Source organism: Bacillus rossius (assembly GCF_032445375.1).
Source record: "Bacillus rossius redtenbacheri isolate Brsri chromosome 9 unlocalized genomic scaffold, Brsri_v3 Brsri_v3_scf9_2, whole genome shotgun sequence".
Classification (NCBI taxonomy): domain Eukaryota; kingdom Metazoa; phylum Arthropoda; class Insecta; order Phasmatodea; family Bacillidae; genus Bacillus; species Bacillus rossius.
The window spans coordinates 6828916-6846736 of NW_026962013.1; the positions used below are offsets into that span (position 1 = coordinate 6828916).

Here is a 17821-nt window from a genome sequence, read left to right on the forward strand (position 1 = left end):
ACCACACGCTTGCATACACGAAAAGTCAGCAACCACACGCCTGCAGACACGACAAGTCAGGAACCACACGCTTGCAGACACGACAAGTAAGCAACCACACACCTGGAGACACGACAAGTCAGCAACCACACGCCTGCAGAGACGACAAGTCAGCAACCACACGCTTGCATACACGACAAGTCAGCAACCACACGCCTGCAGACACGACAAGTCAGCAACCACACGCTTGCAGACACGACAAGTCAGCAACCACACGCTTGCAGACACGACAAGTCAGCAACCACACGCTTGCAGACACGACAAGTCAGCAACCACACGCCTGCAGACACAAGTCAGCAACCACACGCTTGCAGACACGACAAGTCAGCAACCACACGCCTGCAGACACGACAAATCCGCGACCACACGTCTGCAGACACAAGTCAGCAACCACACGCCTGTAGAGACAAGTCTGCAACCACACGCCTGCAGACACAAGTCAGCAACCACACGGCAAGGTACAATAGAGAGGTCTGTACTGTCCTTTGAAGGAATCAGAATGGTTTACTTTGCTAGTTTTCAGCCTGTTCTGCGGTACGGCATTCTTGCCACTTATTACAATTCAAAAACTTATTCTACGAGTCATTATCAAAAACTCCATACATACTCATCCAAAGAAATTTTGACTTAGCAGTAATTTTAGGTTGAAAATAGTTCATTTTCAAACTCAAATGAAAACACACAAATTTACTCGCATGGCAGTTTTTTACTCACGTTTCTACCTTTATATCGTAAATTAAGAAAGGTATAATATATTACACGTGCATGCATGTATTATATTTCCCATTAAATATGTTAATCCTGGTAAATAATACAGTGATATTCATTTTACGAGTCTTTTAGTTACAAATGTGTCCAATAACCTATACAACTTACGAAACACTTATTTTTTTTATCAATGTGACGTACTCTACCTTGAAGTACGCCATAAGTACACAAGATGCATTTACTTGCAGAACTCCGTAATTCACGTCCGAAACGGACAGCCCTCGTAATGATGGTGCTATCGGGTGCAAAAACGTGTAAGTATGTACATACTTCAGCCGGATTCGGACACAGCGTAAACCGAGAACGGGAATTACCTGGCAGCATTATCGCACGGAGAGCAGTAATTCAAACACGAGGTACGAAAAAAAGTGGCTGCCATCACCCCACCCATTTTTTTTGTTAAAGTGAAAACCTCTATAGGAAGGTTTGGATAGGGAGTAAATTCATGTAAGTCGTCATCGACATGGTCACGTGACGTGTTATTTTTTTTATACTTCAAAGATAAAACTTAATTTATTATATTTTTAAAGATACAAGGTTTTTAATTTTTATCTTTATTTTCCAAGGAATTTTTAACGTTATTGTGTGGTACATATTGCGAGTATTGGATATTTTTTTAGTTGGTAGTTAAGTTGAGGTTATGTTTTTTTTGTTTATTTATTTACGATGTGCAGTTATTTCTTCAAATGTTGATTATTTGTAGATTGAAGTTAATAATTTTTTATTCTTTCAATGAAAAAAACTTTATTTCTTCTAGTTTTAAAGTTATTATTGGTAGGGGCAAAACTTATGGGTTCGCGTCACCGACATGCTAGTGATATAACACCAAAATCATTATCTTGCGTACATTTGACGTAGAAATGATTTCACATTACACATTTAAAAACAAAATTTTAAGTTTTCACTTCTGTCGACGGTCCCCATGACTGACTTCTTCTCTTCACGGGCTCGACCCGGCGGCCATTGCGCGCTGCTTCGAAGCCAAGTCTCCTCCAGCGATCGCGCCGGTGATCGAGCCGGTGATCGCACTGCTGATTGTGATTGTGATTGCTCGCGTGATCCGAGTGGGCCAGGCAGCTGAGCCACTCCGCTCCGAGCGCGCGCGGCTTTACGCAATCAACCCAGTCCTCCGGGGATATAAGGGCTCTTGATTGCAGGTAAGTCCCTGATCCCGGCGCGGATAACTGGATGTCACAGGGCTCGGGGAGGGGGCGACAGTGGCGAGCCCAGTGTGTACACTGCCTAGCAAGAGTTCAAGACCACAGGCTTATTCAAAATAGAAATCCATAGTTTTTTTTTGACGTGACAACGTCTAATAAATCGATGAACGCCGGCTGCACGCACGAAAAAATGTCCCGTTACGCTGTGTCCCGTTACACTGTGTCTCGTTACGCTCATTGTTCCGTTACGCTGTGTCCCGTTACGCTCATTGTACGCTTGCGCCGCATCTATCTCTCTCCCACTCGATTGGCCTATGCGTCCGAGGAGAAGAAAGACAGCGGCAGCACACAACTTACATCTACACGTGATCTGTTTCGTCGACTGGTTATAAAGTGAAGTGAAAAGTTAATGTGGTTTTCATTGCTTATTACAACAACAATTTCGGCAATAAAAGTTAATTATTGTTGCAATTTAAAAATCTGATTACTAGTATAATTTCAAGTATTTATTATTTTATTATTAAAATTAAAGTTATTCAATTTTATTCATAAAACTATGCAATCGTTTCATCAATGTTTTGTTATGACGTTGTGCGTTGTCACGTTAAACTATCGTCCGTAAACCGACTTTACAGACAACCAATTTTTTTCATGGATAGGTATTTTGTGAATAGTGCAGATCCTGAGACATCTATCGATAAAAAAAAAAGTTGCGATACGACGTTTAGTTTTCAAGATACATTTTTTTATTTTAAATTTTCGATACTTACTATAAAAACCTACATTTTTTAGTATCAAAAATGTTGTTAACTACTTACCCATTCGGTTGATTACAGTATCATTTATTTTCCAGTATTCTGAGATGTTTAAAATCATTTTGAAAAAAAAAAAAAAAAAACATAACAATTATGTTTTCTACCAATTTTGAAAAAAAAAAAAAAAATATAGGTAGGGAAAAACAATGAAGTATATTTGTACGTAGATATAAATAGAAACGTTGCAGAGTAAGCTAGCGAGATTTTATGAATACCATTTCTTAGCTTGTAAAAGCTTTTCATTGGTGCCTATGCGGAATCTCTAGCTATATAGAGAAAATTTATATGTACGTTTAAACCTACAAATACACTTCATTGTTTTTTCCCTATATTTTTCGAAATTTGTAGAATAAATTTAGTTTCTTATATAAACAAAAAATTTTGAACATTTTTTATTATATTAAAATGATTTTACATTTCTTAAAATACTGTAAAATAATTGATACTGAAACTAACCAAATGGGTTAGTAATTACAACATTTTTGATATTTAAAAATGTAGGTTTTTATAGTAAGTATCGAAAATTAAAAAATCGTATCCTTAAAAATAAATGTCGTGTCGCAATGTATTTTGAATGTATAGATGTCTCATGATCTATACTTATCACAAAATATTCATGAAATGATAAAAAAAAAAAAGCTAGGGTAATTTTATTTTAAATAAGCCTATGGTCTTCAACTTTTGTTAGGCAGTGTATGTATGTGTGTACACCCAACACACACACATACATGCATATACTGGGTGAAGTAGCGTAAAGGTAAACTACCTACGCTACGCGCAATACTGGAGGAATCGAATTCTCGAATTCTCTCATTTTGTGTTTGCTTTTCCTCGAGTTCTCTGAATTATAATTGTTGTAGTAAGGAACACGTGGGTGTATGGGTATATAAAGGTCCAAACGGAAATTGTGGAGGGGGATTAGAATTATTCTGAATTCAACCTTTTTCACGTGGGAGGAGGAGGGACCAAGATGCCCTGCAATAATACACAATAAATTTGAAGGAAAAAAAAACCATAGTTTTTATGTTATTTACAATGGTTTGCGTGTATTTGTTACATATTTTCTAACTGCAACTCCTTGCTCTTAGTATGTTTATTTTTCCTGTTACACTCCCCCCCCCTTATGACCCTGAATTCGCCTTTGATGTAACCACTTCTAATTATCTCTCTTCCAACAACTCATGTCTTTGTATAAATAAATAAATAAGTGTACGTATATTTTTTTGCTAACGTCAGTTAGCTCAGTGTATAATTAATGCCAACGCAGTTTCACACTAGGATGCTGATATTGAAATAATGGTTGAAATAGCCTAGAAACATAGGGAACAACTAATTCAAATTTTCAGATAACATTATTTTTTTTACTTGGAGAATTCAATTGCTAAATATGATATTAAATTTGTTCCAAAGTAATTTGAACCATTTGATTTTAACATGTGAAACAATGTTATAAATCCCTTTAGGTAAAAAATAAAAAAAATGCATCGGCCGGGAATCGAACCCGGGCCGCCCGCGTGGCAGGCGAGCATTCTACCACTGAACCACCGATGCTACGGTAATTGAATTTTGTAATGTTTTATTAATATAAATGATACACTGACAACAATGAAAAAGAAACGACACATGATTCGTGAAATGATTGATGTATGACACCATCCTTCCAGACACTATCGCACCTTTAATTCAGGCAACTTTTTTTAAATAAGATTGCGACAGCAGAAGTGCCGGTATTTTTTTTTTTGGTCATCGATGATATTTTGTGGAATTAATTCAGAAACCACTTTTCACGCTGTTTGCTTTCAAAGTCTTTTTTTTCCATACATTGGTAAGAATAATTGATTTTTTTTAGGTGGAGGAAACTCCCTCCTTACGTACGCCAATGTTCAGATAGATATAGAAAGTGTTTTGGATAATGGAACATTTTGAATTATTTGTGAAAATCTAATTATACATATATAAAATAATAATTTTTTTTAAAGATTTTGTATTTTTAGATTTTGCATTATAGTTCTTTATGATGCATTAAATGTATATAAAAAGTAAGTTTAAATGTGTCTGAATGTTTATAAGTAGATAAATAATTTTTTATAGGTTTAAAATAAAACTATCTTCTACGATCATTAAACAAATATGGACAGATTTTTTTTTTGTATATAGGAATTAACTTCTTTACCCATTCGAAATCAACACACCTAATGTAACATCTTGCTGTGATCTCAGCTAGTAACCTTTTCAATGATGAGCTTTCATATTTTTTCATGTTTCGAAATATCCTTTTCATGCTCTTTAAACGCCCAATTCTGTCTTTTATTTTTATATTTTTGAATTATTAAAAGGAAAATAAAGCACTTTTTTTTTAAACAGCTATTATTGTTCACCTACTACAGCACTCTCTATGGGCTATAATTGAACTTTACCGTCACGTTCAGTGGCGCGCTCAATGTGTTTAGTTGTAATCCAAACATCCTCTTCCCAGCACATTTATTCACGAGAAACACCAAGACGTATATGAAGGACTTATATCACTTATTAAAACTATGCATTTAATTTTATTTCGTAGATAACAGTGTCTGGATTGAACAAACACTATAACTTATCATAAACAATTGAATTTATATGCTAGGCAGTGTAACGTGCTGCGCTCTGGAGGCATGATATATAACTCCTTACATTTTGCTGTGGCACCAACATCAAAAAAATAAATTTCAAATTCAAATAGTAAAAAAAACAATTTTTTTAATTAGTGTTCAGTGAATTCATATACACAGAAAATAATGAAAAATATTCTGTTCATATATTTTTAATAATCGTAGACGATTGTATTATTTTATACCTATAAAAATATCTATACGCATCTAATGATTCCGTAGTCTTATATGTTTGCGACATTGTAGTTATGTATGTGGGGTCAATTTTACGTCCATTCCTTGGGCTAACTTCAACAAGGAAACGGAGACAGACCACGTAAACGGAGACGGATCTCACGGAACGGGGTATCCACAATGGCACGCATACGGACATGGCCGCGTACGGATTAGCTCGACAATGCTCATCTTTCGTGTACGTTACTACGTACGAGCATTAGCAGCCGCGTAGTAACCATGTTTGTTTATGTTTAAAACACGTTAAAAATTGTTTTAAGTTCAAGAATAGTTAGCGTTATATCATTACTATGTGGTTTAATTTTTATTATATATGTAAATCCTGACCGTTTTAGTAACTAGGAGCTCAAAATCTTTCCAATTAATTAATTTTTTTGTAACCTTGTAATGCAATCTCATTGGTTGCCATTTGTTACGTTTCAGTGCATTGTAGAAGCGGCAGAGGGTTAGTGAAACGTAAATAACTTGCAGGTCAGTAATCCGATTACATTTTTATGTTTCATGTGTCTTTGTGGAACACGCCTTAATTCACGTTCTAAAAGTTCACTATGCCCTGAAATTTTAAGGTGTGACAATAAATTTTATTTTAAAATTCCATTATAAAGAAAACTCAACAAATAAAAAAATGGGTGTGTGTACGTATGTATGCACGTTAGAAGTTTGGCATAATAAAAAACTGAATATAAGTTTGCATGCATACAGTAGAAATAAAATAATAAATGGACTGGAGTGATATTTAAATACGGTTGGCAGACTATAAGGTTTATTAAATTTAAAAAATTAAATAAATACTCAGTATTTAGTACTAATATAAACCATGTATAAAATTAGTTATATCATTTCGTAAAGTAATTAAAATTAATTTTAATAATAATTTATTTGTTTATATTAAATAAAAATTTAATAATTTATAATGCAAATAAATTATACATACGGGAACTCAGCTGAATTATATAAATACACTTAAAAAAGTTATAAACACAATTTATATCACTAACATTCACAACAAATAAGTATTTTTTATTATATGGATCAGTAGGTATTCAATTACAACCACTAACGTATATGATTTAAAAGCACAAATACAATTTTTATTGGTATGTATTTTTTTTCATGCTGTGAAAATTACGTTGCATGGTGCCCGCGCTTCGTAAAAATTCACTCCTATCATTTTTTTCGATAACGCGCCTAAAGAAGTATAACCTCAAAAAACCTGTTATGTTGGTCAGAGCGGACCGTCGGCCGGGGGAAGGGGGGTTGTCTGTGACGTCGACGGCAGGTATCGAGCGACGCGCGCTCTACCCGGTGTACTGCGAGTTGTGTTGCGAGTTCTGGACGAGGAAGCTCCCGGTAACAACTGCCCCCCTCTACCCTCTCTCTCCCCCAACTCTTCCACCATCCACTGTTCGCGATCGTTGCGAACGGGGCCAATGGGCGTTTGCGATAACGCCGGCCCGGCTGCTGCCGCCTGCGAAAGTGCGTGCGCTCCTAGGAATTGGCCATCTCTCCCTCCCCTTCCCTTCGCCCCCTCCCCCCCCTTGCTATCCGCAACATAACTGGGGCGACAGCACAAACAACATCGCCGGGAGCGAAGATATAAATTGGTTTTTCTGCCCGGTGGAGGGGGTTGGGGAGAGGGGAGGTGGGAAGGAGGAAGAGAATGTGCAATGATATATACAATAACTCATGGCCACTCGCCTCTCGCGGTGGCGCCTCCCCGGGTCGGAAGCTCCGCGCGAAACGTGGCGGACGTTGCCATGTTTCCTTTCGCCCCCTTCCCGCTCCGCCTACCCGGACACACACACGGTGTGCAGAGCTTCAGGAAAAACAACGCGATTTCAAAACTACTCAAGATATCCGAGTGGGGTATGTTTACGAAAAGCATTTAAGAGTTCGCTGAGGCCCGAAAAGTACTTTTAATTTTGGATCATGTTTTTAAACTGTATTTCTAGAAGAGTTAAAATAGCTAAAACGCATGTTTTCAGAGTAATTTTTAGACGTAAAACAACCAGTACAGATTCTTGAAAGCACTTAAGGGACTTGCATTACACCTTTATCTTTTTTATTCGCAATATAATGTTACGGTCACCGCTCAAATTTCACAGTTGTCCTGTGTACGACGAGAAGACTGCGCGCCAGTCCAGAGGATACACCGCGCTAGAAGCACCAGCGTGTGTCGGGCTTATCAACCCGTCTCGCTATCACACATACACCCCTGATGAGGCGGGCCCCTTAAGGGCAAGCTTCAAGGTCGCGGTTGTGAATCACGGTCACCAGATAGTGTTGGGGTGGAGCTGAGAGCGAGAGATCGCAGACAGAGATAAGACCGTGGCAGCGAGTGGGCTGAAGGGTGGAAGGGGGGCGCCGGCGGGATCACGTGTTCATCCGGTGTTGCCAGCAGGTTATGTGTTTCGGCGTCGGGTGTTTCTGAGTTGTGGTAGTTTTAAACTATGATTTTTCTCAGTTACGGTGTTTGTTGAGTTGTGGTTTTCTACGTCATTATGTGTTTCTAAGTTATGATTGAAAGTCGTGTGAGGTGTGAATATATATATAAAGAGAAGTCTAAGAATTTGCAGTTCCAAGATGTGACTTTCTGAAGTTCCGCGTGGATCCGGCATGCAGGCCCTCTATGGTCTCGCGAGGAAGAGGGGAAAGGAGGGAGGTGTGATATCCGCGGAACTTGGCGTCGCGACGGGCGACGACGATGTTCGCCTTATCACATGGTCGGTGCGTCGCGGCTCTGGAACGCGGCCGCATATCTTCGGCGGAGGGAGTTGTGAACCCCCTCCCCTCACCCCCCTCGTCGCCTCGCCCCACGCGTGCACGAAATGCCTTCCCGCTTGAATTATTCACACTGCTTCTGGTCCCTTCCGACGGCGAGGTCGTGAGACTCGGAGACTCCAACGACACAATTTAGGGCGACAGCGTCGCGGTCAAAATATATTCCAACGATGATCAACACGACTCTTTAAAAAATAGCTGTTTAATTTTTTTTTTTTTACGACGTGACAACGTCTAATAAATTGATGTTGCACGCACGAAAAAGTGTCCCGTTGCTCACATTGTCCCGTTACGCGGTGTCCCGTTACGCTCATTGTACGCTTGCGCCGCATCTATCTCTCTTCCAATCGATTGGAACAACCATCGATTTGACTTTTTCGAGGCACATTAAACTTGAAACACTCTCATTCGTTTCCTACTTTTCCTGCCAACGTCCTATCCTTAACAGAATAACACATATTGGAAGAAGTTAAATAGCAAACATGTATAAAAGTTATAGTTAAAATGATCTGTACGTTAAAGTAATAAACATATTTTAATTAATGAGTGCAAATAAAAGTAAATTTATCAATCAAATTGTAGATTTCATTTCACTCCTTCTGTGTATCCATACAAAATAGTGATAATTCAATAAAAACGATTCAATTTTATTCATAAAAGTATGCAATCATTTCATCAATGTTTTGTTATGACGTCACGTTAAACTATCGTCCGTAAACCGACTTTACAGACAACCAATTTTTTTATATTTTACCCACTGGCAGCGGAAGACGAGATCCAGACATAGAACACAGTATATGTTTAAACACAAAATAAATTAATTTTACTCACTCCTGTTTCAAACAAAAAAAAAGTTATTATAAAAAATGTATTTACCACGTCTTAAAACGGACTAAAAGGTATAATATGAGTTCTCGTAGCCCCATACAGATTCCTAACCCCACAGAGATTGTCCTGTAAATTTGTGATTGTGAATGAGGTATATTTCCAAGAAATACTACCTATTGCCTATTGTAGCCGTTTACATGGTGTGACTTTCGGAAATTTTTTATATATTTTTTCGTTTCAAGGTCCATAGACCCCAAAACCATCGTCAACTCAAAAGTTTATACACACACACACACATATATTTTTATATCACAATTTTGTGGACACGACGACTGTCGCAAATTTTAAAAATCACCTCCAAACTGATACATAAAATATTATCACGGAAAATATAGACTGAGTTCGTTAATGGGCAATATCGGACCAAAGGGATAGATTTGTTGAAGATTTTTTGAAAAAAAAAAAAAAAAAAAAACTTAAAAATCGCTGTAATTCCCATAATATAGAAAATATCACATCCGTTTGAACGTATTATAACCCGCAGGAGTAATACCAAAATCATTTGTCTGAATAAGTTTTTTATACGACCAACCATAACTGCAAGGGGATTAAAAAAAACAAGGGTTGGAGGATAAAAAAAAATTATAACTCCCTTAGTAGGCACAACATAGAATTCGAAATGTTATGAAAAAACTTACATATTTTATACTAAAAACTATGCAGTAGCTGACCATATAATTATTTATATACCTGTGAATTTTCAAGAAAGCAAAAATATTGTGTATTAAATCTTTCAATACAAAAAGTCGTCAATTGAATTTGACAACAGATTGAAATGGAAGTATCTCCTTCCCCCTTCCAAACAAAAACTACCTCACCCCCCCCCCCCCCAAAAAAAAAAATGGAATTATGACTACGGCATTGCTAGTGGTGGCGAAACGCTTTAAGATATCTTTGTTCTCGTAAATCTTTACGACGTTGTACAACAACTTAATATAATGTGGAGGTCTGATTCATATTTTACTTTTGATGGAAAAAAAAAATTAGCTTGTTTGGTAATTGAAAAAGAAATAGATTACGTGAAGCCAAACCGATATAAAAGACGTTAATTAAACTTCAGTCCAAAGCTTTCAAACTGCAACAGAATCTTAAGGGCCCCACATAGTCAGGGATGTATATGTGTCAGTGAGGCGGGATGATAAGTGCGACGCTCGCTGGTGCTTCTAGCGCGGTGTCGTCTCTAAGCGCAAGGCTCTGAACTGGCGCGCAGTCTTCTCGTCGGGCATAGAGAGACTATGACATTCGAGCGTTTAACATTTTATTATATGGCGGATAAAATAAGACAAAAGAATAATGCAAGTTTTTTGAGTTTTTTCAAGAATCTGTACCGGGCGTTTCATGTCAAAATATTATTCTGGAAAAAAAAAAAAAAAAAAAAAACAACGCGTTTTAGCCATTTTCACTCTCCTAAAAATACTGTTTCGAAACGAAATACGGAAAACAGAACTACTCATCCACCCTCAGCTCATTCTTAAATGCTTTTCCTAAACAAACACTGCTAGGATATGTTGAGTAGTTTTCAAAACGCGATGTTTTCTTCTGAAGCTCTGTACATCGTGTTTGTGCCCGGATAGGAGGCACCCTTAAATAGACCGCGAGCTTTATCGATTTACAATTCACGCTGGAAGTAAAGTCTCGGCAGATACGTTATCTAGCTGGTTTGAAAATACAGCCCCTTCCTTGCAACAACTGACCAATTAACCAATTTAAATAAAAAAAAACACTTGCAACTTGGGATAAAACTTTTTTTCGAGTTTCTAATGTTGTACAAAAAAAACAAAGGGGTTTCAAAAGAAACACCAGGTTAAGAGGAAAATGGGGGAGGGGGTTCAAAAAAAGGAGATGATAACGACCAGCATGATAAACGGAACAGTAATGACGAATAAGTTTAAAAAAAAGGGGTAGCTGAAAACTTGTTCTTGTAATATTGGAAGGAAGGAAGTTGCAAGGCGAGAGAGAGAGAAAGAGAAAGTGTATACGAAGTTCCGAGAAGCGGTTAAGTGGCGAAAAAAGATATGCGAAATGGAAACAGCTTGAAGCTGGTTAGGGAAACGAACGGAGCAATGCAAGAGCACCAGGTTGCTCCGAGGACGCAGGTAGCGAGATCTTTTACGCGCGGAGACGGATATCCTTGAGAGGCGAAATCGGGGTAACTACTTCTGTCACAATAAAAATCGCAGGCTTTCACGGCTTTTGTCTGCATTTTCTTGGCTTCTGGGTGTCAGATAATAATTGTCTTGCGACGTTTCGGCAGTCATTGCAGCTGCCATCACCAGGTAGACCAAAAAAGCTGACTAATGATGGCAGCTGCAACGACCGCCGAAACGTCGCAAGACAACTACCTGACACGGACTACATCCAGAAGCCAAGAAAATACTTCTGTGTCCGCGCGGGCTGAAGACATTCGGCCAAGGGCCGTACAATCGCAACTCTTCAAGGCAGCTCCGATGTTTTCAGCGAATGAACGTAAAGGTCAGTCTTTAATCCGTAACTATAGTCTGTCTTCACGCTTAGATTGCGCAGTACAGAGGAAATGGTGTCCGCTGTTGCCAGATTGATACTCCCCGGTTTATGTTAAATTATTATTTTGAATGCTATTGCTGGAACCAAGATTTTATGGTCTAAAAAAATACTAATTTTGTCATTAAAAAATAGTTGTTTTTGTGTTTACCGTCATTAAAGATTAAACATACGTAATAATAAGCACATATCAAGCTAAATTTAAAAGAGACAAAATGATATAATTGGATTGAATTTTTCTGCATTTTGTATTTTGCTGCTATGTGGTGTACTGACTTCAATTTCGCCTTTATTTCAGTTGTATTGCTATTCACCATATAATCTTGCCTCTAACTATTGATTATTATAATAAAATTTCATATTTATTAAAAATTACCATTTGTTGATTTGTCTAAGACCACAAAATTGTGTCTTGACAGTTTTATATATCAACCTCCCCCACTGCAATAATCATTCAAAGAACAGAAACAGAAGGCACTCGCTCACTCGGTGAGCCAATAGCACGGCGTCAGGAAGACGTAAGTAAGTAAGTAAGTAGTTTATTGATACAGAAAATATACCAGGAGGAAGTTCCTTGTTCTCTTCATATCTTTGTGTACATGACATCGGTGACAACTGAGTACATAACAACAATCAATAAATAATGTTTAGATCTTGGAAAAAAAAACATAATATAGAAACACGCGGGAAAAAATAAGAATTAATCATGTCCCTTAAAAACTTTTTATGAAGGTTAATTTAAATGAAATAAATAGTGCAGCCATTAAAAAAACCACACTCTGTTATGAAACAGTGATATATTATAAAGTGAGGATATTATAAAGGAAGACGCGAGGAGGCATGTCGGTGATGTGGATGACAACGGTGACAGGTTGCCCGGCGTAGAGGGGGACACCGGTGACAGGTTGCCCGGCGTAGAGGGGGACACCGGTGACAGGTTGCCTGGCGTAGAGGGGGACACCGGTGACAGGTTGCCCGGCGTAGAGGGGGACACCGGTGACAGGTTGCCCGGCGTAGAGGGGGACACCGGTGACAGGTTGCCCGGCGTAGAGGGGGACACCGGTGACAGGTTGCCCGGCGTAGAGGGGGACACCGGTGACAGGTTGCCCGGCGTAGAGGGGGACACCGGTGACAGGTTGCCCGGCGTAGAGGGGGACACCGGTGACAGGTTGCCCGGCGTAGAGGGGGACACCGGTGACAGGTTGCCCGGCGTAGAGGGGGACACCGGTGACAGGTTGCCCGGCGTAGAGGGGGACACCGGTGACAGGTTGCCCGGCGTAGAGGGGGACACCTGTGACAGGTTGCCCGGCGTAGAGGGGGACACCGGTGACAGGTTGCCCGGCGTAGAGGGGGACACCGGTGACAGGTTGCCCGGCATAGAGGGGGACACCGGTGACAGGTTGCCCGGCGTAGAGGGGGACACCGGTGACAGGTTGCCCGGCGTAGATGGGGACACCGGTGGCAGGTTGCCCGGCGTAGATGGGGACACAGGTGACAGGTTGCCCGGAGTAGATGGGGACACCGGTGACAGGTTGCCCGGCGTAGATGGGGACACCAGTGACAGGTTGCTCGGCGTAGATGGGGACACCGGTGACAGGTTGCCCGGCGTAGATGGGGACACCGGTGACAGGTTGCCCGGCGTAGTGAGGGATACAGGTGACTGGTTGCCCGGCGTAGATGGGGACACCGGTGACAGGTTGCCCGGCGTAGATGGGGACACAGGTGACAGGTTGCCCGGCGTAGATGGGGACACCGGTGACAGGTTGCCCGGCGTAGATGGGGACACCGGTGACAGGTTGCCCGGCGTAGATGGGGACACCGGTGACAGGTTGCCCGGCGTAGTGAGGGATACAGGTGACAGGTTGCCCGGCGTAGATGGGGACACCGGTGATAGGTTGCCCGGCGTAGTGAGGGATACAGGTGACAGGTTGCCCGGCGTAGATGGGGACACCGGTGACAGGTTGCCCGGCGTAGTGAGGGATACAGGTGACAGGTTGCCCGGCGTAGAGGGGGATACAGGTGACAGGTTGCCCGGTGTAGAGGGGAAAAGCGGGTCGTTGTGACCTCCAAGGTCCCTCAGCCCCGGGTAAATAGTAACTATGTACAATCCAACAGGTCGGGGCAAAAATAGAAGCAGTACTACCATCGGGAACCAACAACCTTGTTAGAAAACACAGTACATTTACGGACTTTTCAAATAAGATTTCACGTCAAATGAACGAAGTGTTCTGCGTGATTTCAGATAACTGGATCCTCATACAAACCACTCCATATTTAGACTTTTGAATTATTATTTTTTCGTTATAAACAAGGTAAACACACATACGTGGAAGAAATGAGAGTGTTTTTGCAATAGACAGTTAATAAAATATTTAGAATATTTTGTTAATATAAAAACATTGTTCTTGTGGATTAATGTTCAAAATAAGTACATTTATAACCCGTAAATTTACTATAATAATTACGGTAAATTTAACAGATCCCCAATAATTTTTAAGCAGCATTCATGGTTCATTTAAGGTGAAAATTTTTAACAATGTACCTAATAACTTTTATTTTATTTATTTTTGCTTGGATAGCCTTTTGATTGAAATATTCACCCTTACATCACAGCTGCATAATTTGGCATCGTTATTTTCCATATTGATTTCTTTTCAAAGTACTTAATTTTCATGCATTAAGCAATTTCTTAAAAAAAAAAAATAATCTTTTTAATAACTGGTCTTTGGTTCCTTAAAAGATAACTGCGTCCAAATCACGGCAGTGAAAATTGAAAGAGAAAAAAAAATTGCACGCTCAAGGTTCAAAAGTATTCTGTAGCCTCATCTTGGCATACAAAAACGCTGTGGTGTTATTCCTGCAATCTCTTAAAAATGTTGACGAATAATTATTCGTCCCAGTAATAACTAGTGTTCTTTAAACTATCATTTGATTATTTTATCACAGAAGATATAAATAATTATGGAAAAAAAAGAAAAAAACAGCAAACTATAGGCATGCTTTTCAGTTAACTGAAAATAATACTTGAAAATAAAACCATCTGGTGATGGTTTTGTCAACAAAAACGTGTATGGTCACGGCATTGTATTTCTTCGGTACGCAGAAAACTATTGGCGAGTGAGTTTTTGGCTCGAACCCCACAGAACGCTCTAAAGTTGAAGTGTAAACGACAGACGCGGATGTAAAGCGAAGCAGCGATAAACCCCGTCGAAGGTCTGGGCGCATCTCGGCCGGATATCCTGTACGTCACACGAAGCACACTCGTGGGAATTACTAACCCCACATCCCCCCCCCCCAAGTTTTTAAAGTAGGGAAGGAGGGTTGCGTAACGTGACGCGTTCATCAACATATACTTCGGCTGCAGGTTTGTCACGAAAAAAAAGAAGCTGGAAACACGTATACTACGCATGGTTAGAGATCCTGAATTAAGTAGAAAGTCTTAACATCCTCGAGTGTCAAAGACACCAAAAAATCTTGGATGAAATTGGAATTATTCTTGAGTAAATAAATGAATTTCTTTAGTGAACACACGCAGTCTGCAGTAGTATTCATGGACTTAATATTATCCGATGTTTATTTATAAACGATACAGGTTACCCATTATGTTAAATTTGAAACACGTGTTTATGTATTATGCAAAGTTTTGAGTAAGTCTTAACGGTCCGCTTACCCGAACACACTACGGTGTGCAGAGTATCAGAAAAAAAAACCACGCGATTTTAAAACTACTTTAGACATAAAAATGATGTTTGTTTGCGGAAAAGCGTTTAAAAATGCGCTGAGGGTGAATGAGTAGATATATTTCCGTGTGTCGTTTTCAGCGGACGCGTGTTTTCAGAACAATATTTAGCGATGAAACATCCGGTACAGATTCTTGAAAGCACTCAAGGGACTTTTATTAAATCTTTATCTTCAATTTCTCCGCCGTATAATGTTATTGTAACCGCTCAAATGCCATAGTTGCCCTACGCACGACGAAGAAGGCTGCGAGCAGTCCACATCCTTGCGCTTAGAGGCGATAATGGCGCTAGAAGAACAAGCTGGTGCCGCCCTTATTATCTCGCCTCGCTAACACTAATACAATCCCGCGCTCTAGCGGTGTTCCGTACAAAGTTCAGTCCATAATTGTAATTACAAGCATTGTGTTTTTCACTTTGTGGCTGGGACTTTGCACAACGCTCTTAGCTGCATGAATTTGCCATGTTTCCTTTTAATTACTTCGTGTGTACCGTGGGAACGTGTATGTCTACTTTTACACATGAGCTCGCCTGTTTGCAGGTGCTTGACGTCTGTTTTTGACTGGAAACCCGCAATGCACTTTGTGGTTGTTAAAAGTTATTTAAACCTTGTTAGTATCCAATTAATTAACTTTGACTTCATAACTCTCCAAGAACGCAGTGTACAAAGCTAACTAAGCTAGGTTTTTTAGGGTATCGCAATTTTTAAAGTATAAAAACAAATGTGTTATTACTATGCAGTGCATTGTTTGAAAGTTTGTACACGCTCTTCCACTGTCATGTTAATTTCGTAGATCATGCATTTAAGTTTAACGAAATACATTTTAATTAAAAAAATGTTTTGGTGTTTAAAACTGAGCATATAAAATTGCGCAACTACGTCCGTATGTATAATTAACTTATCTGTTAATCAGGAGCGATAACGAAGCAAGATTGCAACGAAATTTTTGCTTGTGAATAAAATCGATCGACATATAATGTATAGGAACCTTTTTATTTTGGAAATACAAATAGCTACCACCCCCCTCCCCCAAATTTTTTTTCACTAGAATAGCTTTTTGTAAAAGTCACTGACTATAGTCTATAGTGCACACCCGTCCTACAAATAATCAAGGCGGTGCATAAAAAAAGGGAGTAAAGTATGAAAACAAAATCCAAATGTAATCACGAACAATTAGTTAAAAAGCCCGCCTTAACCTGTTTGATGTATAGAAGATTTTCTCGCACGATGGTTGGTCGGTTCTTGCACGCTCGGCTCAGGCGGAACGTGACAAGTTTTCGTGCGTGCAGCCAGCGTTCATTGATTTATAAGACGTTATCACGTCAAAATTATTAGCATTTAATTGAAAGTGCTGATTAGAATGCGATTATAAAATAAATACCTTCAAAGATATTAATAACTCGTATAGTGACGAGATTTCACCAGTATTTTGATCGTTAAAATAAAATGTTTAAAAAATTCCCAGAAAGAACATCAACATTTCTTAAGATAAATTTGAAAAAAAAAAAAATGATGGTCGAATTTTAAGTTCCAAGTTGGCTTAAAAACATTGTTTTACAGAGTTTATATATTTTTTAAAGTTCCTGCTTTTTCATACCCTCAAGTTAAGGCCCTTCTCAGTAGTATTAGGACCCTGAAAACGTAAATGGCCCAGCGACCCGCAAACGTTTAGGGTAGTCCCATGCTTGTGGCGACAACACTAACCACTCGCTTGCAATGGCACTGTCGACTGTGGCGACGTCACGGCGTTCCAGCCCCTCCAATAGGAACGCACCTAGCTGTGTCCCGCCGGTTGCCGCAGTTTTGAAAACGTGTGAATTTGGGCTCAGGCGAGCGAAGATCTTGCAGCGCCGGTACGCATCGTCGCCGCGTTCAGAGGAGCGATGAATTGGGCGAATATCATTTGGACAGCGGTACGAAGAGCAGAACGGCGTAACTGCCTGTTACATAAGCTGCTCGCGGTCCCCTCGACTGTGTCGTAACACGGGACTGGGCAGAAATCTCCTCCGTGTTTACAATTGGCTCAGGGCCCTCAAGGGCTCCGCCCACCCGGACACACACACGGTGTGCAGAACTTCACGAAAAACTACGCGATTTGATAACTACTCAAGATATCGGGGTGGTGTCTGTTTACGAATAGCATTTAAGTGTTCGCTGAGGACCGAAAAGTACTTTTGATTTCGGATTAAGTTTTTAAACTGTATTTTTAGAAGAGTTAAAATGGCTTAAA

General features: G+C 39.7%; 1 protein-coding gene and 1 non-coding gene across 3 annotated transcripts in view; both read right to left on the bottom strand.

Moving 5' to 3' along the window:
- Positions 1-17821, bottom strand: part of LOC134542794 (tetraspanin-1-like) — a 92535-nt gene that overhangs the window by 33853 nt on the left and 40861 nt on the right. The gene's annotated exons all lie outside the window — the stretch shown is intronic.
- Trnag-gcc (transfer RNA glycine (anticodon GCC)) lies at positions 4263-4333 on the bottom strand. The gene has a single exon. It is a non-coding gene; the product is annotated as a tRNA-Gly (tRNA).